General features: G+C 31.5%; 1 protein-coding gene across 2 annotated transcripts in view; it reads left to right on the forward strand.

The window, feature by feature from the left end:
- Positions 1–1,227: 1,227 nt before the first annotated feature.
- The window catches only part of LOC145944153 (trace amine-associated receptor 9), a 61,332-nt gene continuing 47,668 nt past the window's right edge, over positions 1,228–14,891 (forward strand). For both annotated transcript variants that reach the window (XM_083052304.1, XM_083052315.1), the window contains exon 1: positions 1,228–1,505. The gene's annotated coding sequence lies outside the window, so the exon portion shown is untranslated. The remainder of the gene's footprint in view (positions 1,506–14,891) is intronic.

Consider the following 14,891-nt stretch of genomic DNA (forward strand, 5'->3'; position numbering starts at 1 on the left):
TATAGATATAAAGAATTTCATTTAATTATTTTCGTGCAACGAAATTATCTCATCATTTCGTCGTATGTCTGACTTAATCTACACTTAACTCCTTGAATGCGTAATGAGTATAATTTCCAATGTATCTTATACATACATATTGTATATATTATATAGATATAAATAATTTCGCTTAATTATTTTCGTGCAACGAAATTATCTCATTATTTCGTCGTATGTCTGACTTAATCTACACTTAACTCCTTGAATGCGTAATGAATATAATGTACAGTGTATCTTATACATACATATTGTATATATTATATATATATAAAGAATTTCGCTTAATTATTTTCGTGCATGAAATTATCTCATCATTTCATCCTATGTCTGACTTAATCTATACTTAATTCCTTGAATGCGTAATGAGTATAATTTACAGTGTCTCTTATACATACATATTGTATATATTATATAGATATAAAGAATTTCGCCTAATTATTTTCGTGCAACGAAATTATCATCATTTCGTCGTATGTCTGACTTAATCTACACTTAACTCCTTGAATGCGTAATGAGTATAATTTACAGTGTATCTTATACTTATATATATACACTAGCGGATCCTGACGTCGATAACTCTTTAATGTTTGTTTTTCTTTATTTATATTTTTTAAACAAATTCAGCAAAACTGTTTCTTTTAATTTGCCGGAGGGGGGTTAACCCCCCCCCCCCCCCAGGATCCGCCAGTGTATATATACATATATATTATGTTGCTTCTCTATTTTGCGGGAGATTTTTGTCTTTAGGCAATAAAATTTTCAACGAGAGTATTTTCTGGAGAATATATCTCCGATTCCCTAAGATGAGCTTTGTTATTCGCGCGTTTCGTAGTCGTCGAAAGTGTGTCGCGTTTCCCTCTCGCGCGTCGAAGATCGCGCGCGGTTCTCGATCAACCGAGAACGAAGATACATAGAGGGTGTCCGCGAGCGAGGGTGCGTGGGTGGATGGATTTTGGCACAGCGGGAGTGTGTCGGTATAGTTAGAAGATCGGGAGACTGGCTGCATTCTCTTTCTCTCTCTCTCTCTCTCTCTCTCTCTCTCTCTCAAATTCTCTCTCTCATTCTCTCTCTCGTTCTCTCCCTTCTTCTCCCACCCTTCATCCCTATCTCGTATTCTATTTCTCTCTTGCTCAACGCGACTACTGTCGGGAGCACCCAGGCGGGTAGTCAGTGCGTCGTCAGCCTCCGCGTCGTCGCGACGCTCCTCTCTTTTTCTCTCTCTTTCTCTCTTTCTCGTTCCTCTCGGTTCTCTCGGTGGCGTCCGCAGCATCGCGTCGCGTTCCGTCGACTATTCCATCGAAAGAGAGACACTGTTGTTAATTTGCCTACGATAAATACAAGCGAGACGAACTTAATTATTGAAAACGACCGCGATATAAGCTGATATAAAACAAATAATAATAGTAATTTTTTATCGTCATAACTCGAAAGTGTTTCCTTCGATCCACATACAAACAGAAAAGGTATCGATAATCATAATGTTAATTTTAAAAGATAGCAAAATTTTGTATTTCGTATTTTGTATGATTTTTTTTATCATGGAAGAGTTTGTCAAAAATATATGAAAAGTTTTTAGTGACATATGTGTGATAAAATCGGCATAACTTGAAGATTAAAATAATTATTTTATATTTACGATTAAAGCGTGTTTAAAAAATATTATTAATATTATGCACGAAATTTTCGGAAAAGTTTGCTTTGAGAAAAAGTTGTAATATCTCCGTCTATTATACTCAGTAAGTTATAAATTCACGGAAAATTGAAAGAACTGTCCACTCATAAAAAGTTTGTTTCTTTATTTCTCACTTTTCGTTGCATATTTTATATTGAAGGAAACGCAGTTTGTAATTTATTACACCAGCATGAAAAATTCTTTGTCTTAAACAAAAAAGAGACGGAGGAGAACGAGATTGAGTGATGGTAGTACATGAATTTTCTACAGAGAAGTTATTAGAAACGAAGGGGTGACTTTCTTGTGTCAGAAGGGTGAAAAGAGAAGCCAAATCGTGAAGTTTTACTAGACGTAATCTATCTTGGTGTTCCGATGAAGTGATCTATCGATTCTCGTCGTGGAAACGTATCAGTCCCTCAAGATTCTTCGCCTCCAAAAGTCACGCACGAGCGTTTTTTCACCCCTTGCCTTCCGGAGCGTCGCGCACTCACTCAAGCCTTATCGGCACTCGTGGATTTACTACTCCCGAAGTACGTATCTAATTGCAACAATTGAAGCTGAATTCTTTCAACTTGCATACCTTTTAAAATAGGAGAGCAAAATAAAATAGAGTGAAACATTTTTCTATTAACTTTACAACAAAGAAGTAATGTCGTTTTTATTTCACCATCAAGAAATACATTTTCTGCCTCATGATATACGTCGTAAAAGAAGAAAATAAATTGATATTTATATTCTCTACGTATATAGCGACGTATTACTTGTAAATATATTTAACAATCAAACAAAAGTATGAAATATAAAAGTATGAAGTAATAACAACATAAAATCGCGATAATTTTACGATAAAATACAAATGCGCGTTTGCAGTTTATTAAGATCGAAAATTCTTGGATAATTTCTATTACAATTTGATATTTCTAAAACTTATTGTATCTATCTGGTTGATATTATCTTTAAAATATTAATTATCGTATCTTTTCGTTTGATTGTAAGTGCAATTAAATGTCTTAAGATGCAATTAAAATATTAAATTACAAGCACCGCCTGAGTCATTTGTAATGCATAATTCGTAAAGAACTACAGAAGCCAGACGTTTCTTTGTAATTTTCTACAAGACAAGTTAGTGGAGTAGTTGTATATATAATTATATTGATTGTTAAAAAAGAGAGATTCAAAATACAATATTTTAAAATAAAATTAATGTCATTGTCAAATAGTCACAAGTAAAACCATCTTTCTAATATTTAAATCATATTCTATCAATGGCTAAAATAACAAGTTGTATAAACTGACATTGATCCTACATTGTTCGAAATTGTTCGGAAATTTCACTTATGCCAATATTATTCCACTTAAAGAAGATGTACATGAAAGATTGATACAAACTACATAAAACAAGGCACCATAACTTGGCAGATATCGAGCAATGCATTTGCGTCAGATTCGTGGTTACGAAATATGTAGTTTGATCGAGTAGCTACCTCACTGACTAAATTTTCAAAACTTTGTCGCAAATGTCTTTAATATTAAACAATTTTTTTTTAGATCCAAAGTATGTAAATTTAACATGAGGTTAAATCGCAGCTTTCTACTTGTTAGCTTTAGTAATGTGCTTTTTATTTGATAATCATTTAATCTCGATTATTTTAGGCTATAATTTAACAAGTCAATGTGAATAAATAACTGCTGTAACGATTTATATATTTGATACTGTTTCCTACATACCGCAATTACAAATGTACACTTTGAACATAAAATGAATACAGTCTTTTCAAGAAGATCTCACGTCAATTTTTTGCAGTGCTTTTGAGACAAGTCAGTACAATCTCTGTTTTAGTGCGATATCGTTACGTTTATAAATAGGTTTCGTTGGTAGTTTCGTTGATGATCCTCTAAGAAAAAAAATTCTATATTTACTCGGCATCGCGCTAATCGAATTAACACAGCGCGAATTTAATGACGCAAAGCAAATCCTTAATTGCCTTCGCAAAACATAAATATAGAAATTTTTATTTTGCGATTAAATATTCCTAGCAATAACGTGAATTGTTATTCGTATAAATTAAACTTTTATATCAAATCAATAGACTCGGATAATGACGCCATTATTATGAAAAAAGGATTCTATTCTTGCTTCGTGACAAATTCAATATATGGAAATAACTGCATCCATCGAAAGCTGCGCTTCAATTTGTACTTGTAAATGGCTCACCTTAATGGTTTTTCAGCGGCGTCATTGCTGATGGCTGATCGTTTTAAATTGATCGCAAACTCCGCGCGTGATATCCATTTTAGTGAGCTATGATGGAATTTATTACATTTTTCCACGATCATCGATTATGGAAGAGTGGCTTGTCGACAATATTAAGTATAATTTGAGTGCGAAACGAAAAGCGGTATGAATAAAAAATAATCGTTGTCTTCATTGCTTCCTCGCGAAGTATATATTCTATATTTTACTTTTTGTTGTAAAAGCACCGTCGTCTGTGCATATATACGATAACCACATTTGCAGATCTTTCTCTATTACTACATTGCAGACGGTACTTACGTTATATATACGATACATTCACTCGCTTTCCCTCAATTTCCGAGCGTTTTAATTAATGATTTTACCGTAAACGCTGCTTGTCGTCTTTTGTTATTTCTCGACAAAACTTGAAACGAGGCGCGAAACGTGTTTGAGTGAAACCTTTCCCACATCGTGCCGATTCTCGAGGAAGCAGACTGCCAAGAATGTGTCTCATCGAGATTCGATAGCACTTTCATGCTTTTAAAATATATGTGATGGAATTATAAAGATTCTGTATGGAAAAGACAAGTAAAGTGAGATTAACGAGACTATTGTCAAAGATGCTTTTATTAAAATTTTTATACAAAATTATCTAATTTTTATATTTTAAATCAATCTATCTTGCTTAATAGTATAGTGTATGTACACATATATTGATAACGATCGAAATATCGCAATTAAAAAATATATATTTTAATTGCAAACAGTTTTAGCAAATAGTAATATGAAACTGGTTTACGCGTGAAATAATCAAACAAATAATTAAAAAGATATTTTTTTCGAATTTTGTTTAAATATCGAACAATATCTCTTTGGAATTTATGTAATGTGTGTGCGTATGTGTGTGTGTGTGTGTCATAAAAAATATAAAATAGTAATATTATATAGAGAGATGGACTCTTACAAAAGATATATATTTATTTGCTAGTGATGCGTATGGCTTTTCCGCAATATTTCGAGAAAATATTTCACTAATAATATTTATGATTGGAACTGGCGACCTATGCTTAAATGGAATTATTGAGAATTTTTACGGAATTCGTGTCGTGTGTTATTGGCAATATATGACAATATAAATTGGCTATGGCTTTTAATTACGACAGCTCTATCGGTGAACACTGAATATAAACATTCAAGCTAACGACATTGTTATGTAAAACAAAGACTGCATTAACACATTAACTAGTGTTAAATTCTTGCTTTTCGATATTTTCTCTCTCATCCCGCATCACACAATAGATATGAAAATGCCCCTAAATCCTATATTATATGTAATATTTCTATATTATATGTGTATATAATATAGAAATTATATGTATATAATATAGAAATATTATATAATAATCTTATATAATAATATTATATAATATCCCTTGTTATCTAAAAAAATTTTGAAAAAATCGATTTATTCAACTTGTAAAATTATTTTGAAAATACTGTAAACATCGACTTTTTAATGATATATTTAACATAATTTTGATTTTACAAATTTAATTTACTTCTGCACGAGAACAAGATTTTGCAATGCTTTATTTGCATATATTATATACAAGAATATATGCATCGGAAAGTCTGTTAGCGACAAGACGACTGACGTTGAAATTAAACTTTATGTAGATATAGTTTGCGATATCTTGCGGTACTATAAATTTAACCGCGTCTTGATTTGATATCGACATTTAGTCCATTTTAGATTCATCTAAAGTTTACTGTCCTGAATAATTACTTTGCAACATTGATATAGAATTGTATTCAAAAACTATATTAGTTACTGATTACCTCTGTATAAGTCTTTACACGATACATATATTGCTTCGTTAAATATTGAATTGATAAAACTACAGTAACAAAACTTTACTTTGCAAGCCTTCGATAATTGAATTGTGATATTTGAAAGTCATCGAATTTCAAATTTAATTAAACTATAATCGTGAATTCGGTAGTTGCGTAGGAAAGAGTAAATTGCACTTAATTACTGAGTACTTTGATGTTTCATACGCTATGAAGGAGGAACTAACATAGCGCAGAAAATTATGTGGACAGTCATGCGATATAACTAAATAATATGTGCACATATGCCGGAACTTGCATTTTACAATCGACGATGTGTACAAAACAATATAGAAACATAATTTTGTTTTTCTTGAGAAAGTAAAATTAGAATTGTAAAAAATCTAGTTTTCTTGTACCTAGTTTATTAATATATAATTATGTCTTGTAGTAATAGTTACAGAAAATAATATTATTTTATTATGAACTAATAATTTAATTAGAACTTAAACTAAATTAGAGCTTATTAATTAAAAACTGTAAATAATAATATTCTTAATAATATAAATATATAGTATTAATATAAAATATAATATAATAATTAATAAAAATGAATTATTGTGAGATGTATCTAAATAAATATAATATAAAAGCATACATCTTGACGAATATTCATCAAGATTATTTCAACGTTTATAATTATTTAAAGAGTTCAAATAAATGACTTGCTTAAACTTCAGTGAATATTAATGAATCATAATTTGATTTTTATTCTAAAAATATAAAATATTTTTTAAAGGCGGAAAAAAATGATTATTGCAGACACAGAATTTGTAACAAAACTCTCACTTTACGTTCTATTTCACTACAACACCATCACTATTTCGTTTATTTGCAATTGAAACCTTACACGACCCTTTCCAAAGAATACGCATAAAATCGTTGTTACAACGCTACAGTTTTATTTCCAATTTCCATGTGTACACAAACAGGATATCCTGTATAAATCTACTTCCGCGGTAAGTTGTGCACGAGAATATTCGTACATTTCATATTCATTGTATTCACAGAACATTTCCTCCAAAAAAAAAAAAAAAAAAAAAAAAAAAAAGTACTGTGTAGAGAGACGAAGAATATCTTGTTAAGCAATTTTAGTACATTAACACGCAATATCCATTTTGTGCAGATCAATACGTTAATAATATCGATGATTCTTTTTAACCCGTTGCTATTAACAATAATGTCAGAAATATATTGATAGAAAGCAGGGACTATTTGGCTAAAAAATTACTTGTACTTTATCAGATTGAGGATTATTCCTTCTCTATTGGCTCGTATCCAACTAACGATTTCTTTTTGGTCCATTTCGCGTTTTAGTATGCATGACCATTATCACTAACAAAAATTCTACACTTTGAGATTCCATGCTAAGTAAGATAAGTAAGCTAACAATAAGTGAGATTTCTTATTACAACACAATTTCGAAATTATATATAACAATTGATAACCGGAATATTTAATATATTATTTAAATAATATAGAAATAATGATTAAATGATTAAGATTAAACTTAAATACAAAGTATTCATCTAGTCTGAAAATCTAATATAAACCATACATTAATTTTCTACTCATATTTCAACATTATTATTCAACATTAACATAGCATATATATATTATTTATTATTTTGTGCTCTATAATAATCAATTTTGTGTTATGCATTATTGATCATACTAGATGCATTTAATACGATATCGGATTGCTATTTAATGATATATTTATAGCGCTCATCTCGCGATGAGCGTATGAATTTCCGTTACATCATTACGAGTTCAATGACAAATGTCAGCAATTTGTTTATTATAAAACTGATTTGCTATATTCGATTGGAATACCGCGAACGCTATTAATCTGTATATACTTAATGTACGAGAATTATAAATACTATTACATATACGTTGTTTTATCACAATATATATGTGATATAATATGCTACTAGGTGCAAATGATATGTATATCATTGCGTTAGTAAAATATTGCTTAAGCATAAAGAATTTTTGCTGCAAATTTTTATTTTTATTTTGATATCTGTTTTTTTTATTTTTTGAATTGTTGTTTTTTTATTGAACTTGTATTAATTATAGATATAACGAACAAACAACAAGCTTCCTTTTATAGCATTAAAAAGGATAAAGAATTGGTTGTCTTCACTGACTGGCGTTAAATTTTTTTTCGTGATGTTAGACGCCATATCTAGTGAAAAGTTTAAAAGATATTCCGAAGGTTGTCAGTTTTACGAACATTTCCTTTATCATGACAATATAAAATGTTAGAAATATCATGCCGATGGAAGAAAAATTTCTCCGGTTTTTTCTCTCCGACAAAAACTGCTGAATTTGACAAATTGTATTTTTAGCTTTATCAATACTTTAAAAATGATGTTATTGTGTACAGATTCACAAGCTGCATTTTTCAATATGAAACTACGCTGGATTGAAATCGTAAATTTAAACCATTACATATCATGTTTTGCTTTGTATGTTATTCAAGTTTAAAATTCAAATCTTTTTTATACTTTGCATATCGTGCTGATATAAATAATTAGTCAAAGACAGACCATATCATACAAAATTTACACTTAAGGAAAGTTGTACACGCTTGGGTCTCACCGGATCAACAGGTACAGGGCTACTGCTATTTAGTTTGTAAGAATTTAGTAGACGCTGCCTCACACATACACATGTAAGAAAAAACAATAAGACATTAATGTTCACATATTGTATTTATTAATACAATTATAAACTGGTCTATTAGGTACATATTTATTAGCGAAATTTAGTGAAATAGTTGTCTTAATTTTTGTTGAAACAATTAAATATTGAAATTACATTCCCAGCAAATCGTATCGTAAATTTCTTTAACCTGCTACAAAATATATAATGTTAGTAAAATATGTTTGCTAACATCTGATTACACTAACTTGCTTCCATCAATTAATTATTATTTACTCTTTAAGAAAAACAAATTTTAAAAATGTGTTTGAAGTATTTATACAAGGAGCTATGAGAGAATACAATACTTAAAAAATATTGAAGAGATAATTATATTAAAATTGCGTGAAAAGATTAAAATCTCTCTCAAAATTCATTTAGAAAATTATCGACCGCAAAGTTTGATAATCACGGAACTAGAAATAGCGGACGGAACGAGCGGGAAAATTATTTTGCTTCGAAAATCGCGACTTACACGGAATGCACGCTCATCACCCTTTCGTACTCTCACTCGCAGACTTTTTCAAGCGAGCCCCCTACGAAAGTTTTAACATGCTCGACAACCTCGTTTCCGGCCGGAAAAAAACTTTCCTACGCATTAATTTCTACCGGGCTTATTTATGTCCTCGACTCTTCCTGCGTTACGACGGCATAACGGAAGTCACGATGGAAAGAAACGCGGCGAATGGCGCGAGCGAAGAAGAAAAAACACGGAATTCTTTCACTCCCCTTCACTCTTTCAAATTCTCAACGAGATGATGGGAGGAGGGAAAGAAGAAGAAAAAAAATAACATCGTTGTGCGACAAATTATATATGTCGTAAAAATATAATCGCGACAAAATATTTGTTTTCGATTAAAGATATGCCTTTGTCTTGCCGCGGCAAAAATGAAAATCATAACAATAATAGTTTTCTCAATAATTAATAATTAATAAATCTGCCAAGTATAAGCCGCATAATTTCGTTAAAGCGGAATTAATAATGTAGAATTTATGGCGATTTCATGCTCAAAAATTTTCAAAAAAATAATAATTAATAAATTAAATAAAATAATTATTTATTTTTCTTGTTGCAAGATTCTTCGTTGCATATCTTTATTTATTTTGGAAAATATAATTCAATGGCGAATAGCATGGGTAAATAAAAATTTTTTTATACTGTAAAAAATACTTTTATACTGTAAAAAAAATTTTTTTGCCATAAAATGCATGAATTTTTATGAGACACAAGTTGTGATAAAGGCGGATTCGAAAAGTTAATAAAGTTCATGAAACGCTACAAGCGAATAAGTAAACAGTTTTACAAATTGCGCGATAATTTAGAAATAACCAAACATTAATGCGTCCATCGTCTATAGAGCTTAGGAAACAATTACATTCGCTGCTTAAAATGCAATTTTAACGTACGTTCAAACATGCGCCGAGAGCAAATCTATTCGGAATTGCGTTTTGCGTTCATTTGAAAATGGAAATAATGTCGTGGTCGCTGCATCCCACTGCGATAGGTGATGCATGGTGCAATAGTTTACATAAATTTGAATCGTATATTTTCGGGCAGTAACATTCTGAATAAGATTTAGAAGTTTCTGTCATTCTTGCCTGCTTATTTGCGTTCTGAATAAAATGTTGAAATATTGCGAAATTTAATCAATGTCAAGATATTTATCGTCACGCATGACATCGTTATACGAGCAGCGCATATTTACAACATATACTTTGTAAAGAAAACAAATTTTTTATTTATTAATAGCAAATACTATGGAATATTAAATACAAATAGTAAATATGAAGAAAAAAAAAACAGTTTGCATAATTAACGCTACGCTGATTGATTGACTTGATAGAAAATTAGCTATGGCTTCGTTAAAACATATTTCGTTAACAAATTTTGTAATTGCGTTCTTTGCATCACAACAAATTTATGCAATACATAATCATTATGCAACGAATTTATTATATAATTTAATCACGCAATACACATACCTATATCTGACTGGAACGATTGCAATAATAGGCGCGAATATATTTGTGTTATAATTACCACTAGATCCAATATCGTATATTGAATGTCATCATATGTGTTGATCCCTTGATACAAATAAAGAAATATTACTTTTATTGATTATCGTGTTATCATTATGTCTATTAATATTTATATCTATATATTATATTATGTTTTCCATTAAAATGTAAAAAATAAAGTAAATGTTATTGATCGAAATAAAACATAGCAATTAAGACTTGCAAAATTTAAAGCAGAGAATACGCGTGTTTATTCAAAATTTGACGGCCCATAACACGTTATGACTGGGATGTCAGCTCACGATTCATTCCGCTGACGTCTGCCATCCGAACAGCTAAAGTTACTTGCACGAACGTATATACGACAATGCGTGAACACGAGCGTGGAGAACACAGTCCCATTATTTATTGGCGAAACTTCCCCGAATACGACACCTTTGGGAAAGTCCGATCGAATCGGGTGCGCCCCACCTCTTCTTTCGAGTTTCTATTTTCCTGGCAGAATGAAAGAGACGTCCGCCGCAACGTAAATTTTACGCCAATGATACGACAGCTTAAAATATGTTCTATATAATCTCACTGAATCGCCATGCAATCGTAAATTATTATACGGTTTGCTTGTTATATATAAAAAAACATCAGATATAAAAGAGTATTTTATTGAAGGGAGAAAAAGTAGTTCAGAGGCAGAGATGTCTCTGCTTGTTATATCCGGATTTGACTCGAGTGTAGTTACGCGACTAAAATATTCCATCGTTTTTTTTTTTTACGACTTGTACTTACGTCATAAAGATGCATTGTAGAAAGTTAGATCATTGTGCGTTTTATCGATATCATGGAAGTACGTCGGTACACACAGGAAAGCTCGGCGAAGCTTTATACTTTTTACGAGCGACGCTTCGCTTACAGCTTCGCACCCGCGCAAACCGTCGGATTCATTCTTTTACGTCCTTTACGATATTGCACGCACCCTCTCGTCACCGTCAGACTTTAGTCGTTACCATAGCCGTTGCTACGTCAATCACTCCACCGCGTGTATCTCGGTTTCGTTTCGATCGTAACTGCAAGATTATATAGCCACAAATTTCAAAAACATAACAGCCGCCAGATACAGAAAAGAGACAGCTTCTGATAGAAACTGGTTATCCGGGACAATATATTCGTACGCGAAAATAATAAAAATGGAATGTCGATTTTATGCCTCGTAGATGTTTATAGGGTGCTAAATCCTAAGAGGGATAAACCGTTTTCTATTTGAAGTTGGCCCTCAGAGCAAAATACCATTAAGTCAATCCAGTTAGTGCTTTCGTAATATGTATCAGGTGTGTGTTTGAAAGTTACGAGAGACGAATGCTACAACATAATTTATATTGTAGTATTTTATCATTTTATCTTTTCGCAATAATTCGTAATCAAGAATATAAGAAAATAGAAAAATATACTGGAAAAACATAACGGAATAATAACGAAGTTATAAAATTTTATTACAAACCTTTCAATATTGTTTTATTAAATTGGTCATATATTGTATAATCTGACAAAATAAAAAATCTTTAATTTCCTTCAATACAATAATCAACAAATTCTTCGATTAATTTTTTAAAGTATTTTTATAACTTTAAATTTTTTTTAAATTATAACTATTAACAATATAATATTAAATTTATTATGCAATATAATATTAAATTATTATTTTATTATTAATTTATTATTAATATTATTTTATTTAACGCTATAAATGGAAGAAATTTTATTCAGACGAATTTCGTTATTCCTTCTGAGATAAAACTGCAAAATATTATATATTATTCCATATCATTGAGATTTGATAAAATAATACAATAATAGCAAATAATAGTTTTATTAACACAATCAGTTCGCTTCCACGTGCAATGATGCGTAAGAAGAAGAGTTACTCATGCTTGATTAAGTTTCCGACGTCTGACCCGAATCAAGCTTGTACTACTGGCGTTGGAATAATACAAAGCTCTAGAAACTATTATTTCATTTTCTTCTTCGGTTTTTTATCTATTTACCCGTGTAATTCTGTAAACTCAACGTCGTAAAGTGCAAGTTATCATTCATTAGATAAAGATAAAAATAAATAATAAAAAAACGATATAAAGTTGCGATAAAAATACCAAGACGAGTAAATTGCATAAGCATATTTAAAGCACGTGACAGAAGCAGTCTTCAATTAGGATGCTTAATTTATATTTAAGTGGCCATCTAGATTTTCTACTAAATGTGAAAAGAAGTCATGAGAAATGAAAAGAAACAGAAATTGAGTGAATTGCACTTTTCAATTGAGATATGATACTTTTACCTCGCGTACGTTTGTTTAATGTTCGCGTCATTTGTAGTCAGGTTGATCCTCCTGATCGCCAAGATAAATTTGTACAATCCACTTTTCAATCGTTATAAATTCCTATTGCCATTTGTTTGCTCTCGTATATGTAGGGGAATCTCGTCATCGCAATTGACACGCATTCTCAATCATTTACCCTATCTTTCGCTGACACTGTAACATATATTTGAAATCGATTATATACCCCGTATATGCATTCAATATGCATAATTGGCATTCCCCAGTTACCTCGAGCAAAATTGATATCTGACACATATAATCCCTAGTCCTTTTTGCAATTCCATTTTCAATATGAATCGAAAGCTACATCGAAAAGACAAGAAATACAAACCATCAAATACGCTGAATAATAAATATGTTTTTTATTTTTTATATATCGCTAGTAAATTAATCAACAGGGTAGTTAAATTAATCGACCACACTAGCCAATGAATTTGTCTAAGTTATGACTTTATCGACCATATGGTTGTGGTCTTTATAAAGTATAACTTGAAATTATTAATTACAAATTTTTTCTTTACTTTATAAAGACCACAACCATATGGTCGATAAAGTCATAACTTAGACAAATTCATTGGCTAGTGTGGTCGATTAATTTAACTACCCACGCTGAATAATATTTATTTACTGATACACACACACTCTCTTTCTATCTCTCTGTGTATATATATAGTATATATATATATTCTTTTCTTAAAGTATATTTATATATAAAAGCACTTTTATATAATTTCCTTTAATCTAACTTTTGTTGAATTATCTACGTAATGGAACAAAACGCTCGACTTGTAATCTAGTTTAATTTATTAAGTATTCCACTTCGATATCATATCGCCTTCTCTGTACCATTCATCCTTGATTTATGTTCGATTCCAGGAACCCAGATACGTTTTACGGAGATAAATACGCGAGAATATAGCACACCGACGTGTTCGTCCGACATGACCTGCAAAAACTAACTCGATTGTAATCCACAAGCGCAGTGTGTACACGATACAAATAATGCAAAATATTCATAACTCCCTCTGAGCTCTCGTCGCAACAGAAACGAGACAGTAGCAAAATCTATGTTCCCACCAAAAAGACGTTCTACCATGGTAACCATCATTTATCGTTAACACTTCGTTAACGCGCGATCCAATCCGTTTTAGGCGCTTTTAAGCCATCAAGCGATGCATTTGCGGGACCGGCAAACTCCGGTGCACTCAAGAAAAGCAGATTGGATGTTCGTAAAATTTATGATGCTGACTCAACGTAAACGGCATAACCGTTTTCCAGCTCGCTATCGCGTGATTCCACGCGGTTCTCGGTTGCTCTTTCACCTTTTCACGGATGTGACGGTTCGCATCTCGTTCGCGGAAGCATCTGTTTCTCGAACTCAGGATATCCTGAACACGCGCGGGCTGAGTAGAAGGCTTTTTTTTTCTTCCATCGCGTACAATATTAGCGCGTGTCCCACTTAACATTTAAGTGAATATCGAACCGCGTCCGTTTATTAAAAACTCTCTTTTTCATTTATAATTCACAATATTCTTTTTTTCACAATGTCGTAGGATATCATCGATAGTTGTCGCGAACAATGAGTGTATTTCAATAATATTTTGCCGATTCGAATAGAAAGCGTGACGCAAGAACCTATCATAAACGCGACATGTTCGCGTGGGATATATATATCAGTAATTTACATGCAAAGGAATAGAATTCTATGGTATGTCCGCACTTTTTCGCAGAAAATGCTTTGGAAGAATGGAATGGGTTTGTGCTGAGTTAGGTCGCGCTATTGAAAGATGTTCGCCAAACCGGCATACTGCAAAATATCTCGCCATATTCTCCCTGCGCATCCGTAATACGATATATCCGCTTGAACTACTGAAAGAAATAGAAAATTCATCAGCTTGAAATTTCTCTGCTCTTATCTCCTCACATTCCAGAATAAGAGAGTTTGTCAA

This window comes from Prenolepis imparis, unplaced genomic scaffold, assembly GCF_030444845.1.
Source record: "Prenolepis imparis isolate NDT839.2.m4 unplaced genomic scaffold, iyPreImpa1.0 SCAF_1, whole genome shotgun sequence".
Classification (NCBI taxonomy): Eukaryota; Metazoa; Arthropoda; class Insecta; order Hymenoptera; family Formicidae; genus Prenolepis; species Prenolepis imparis.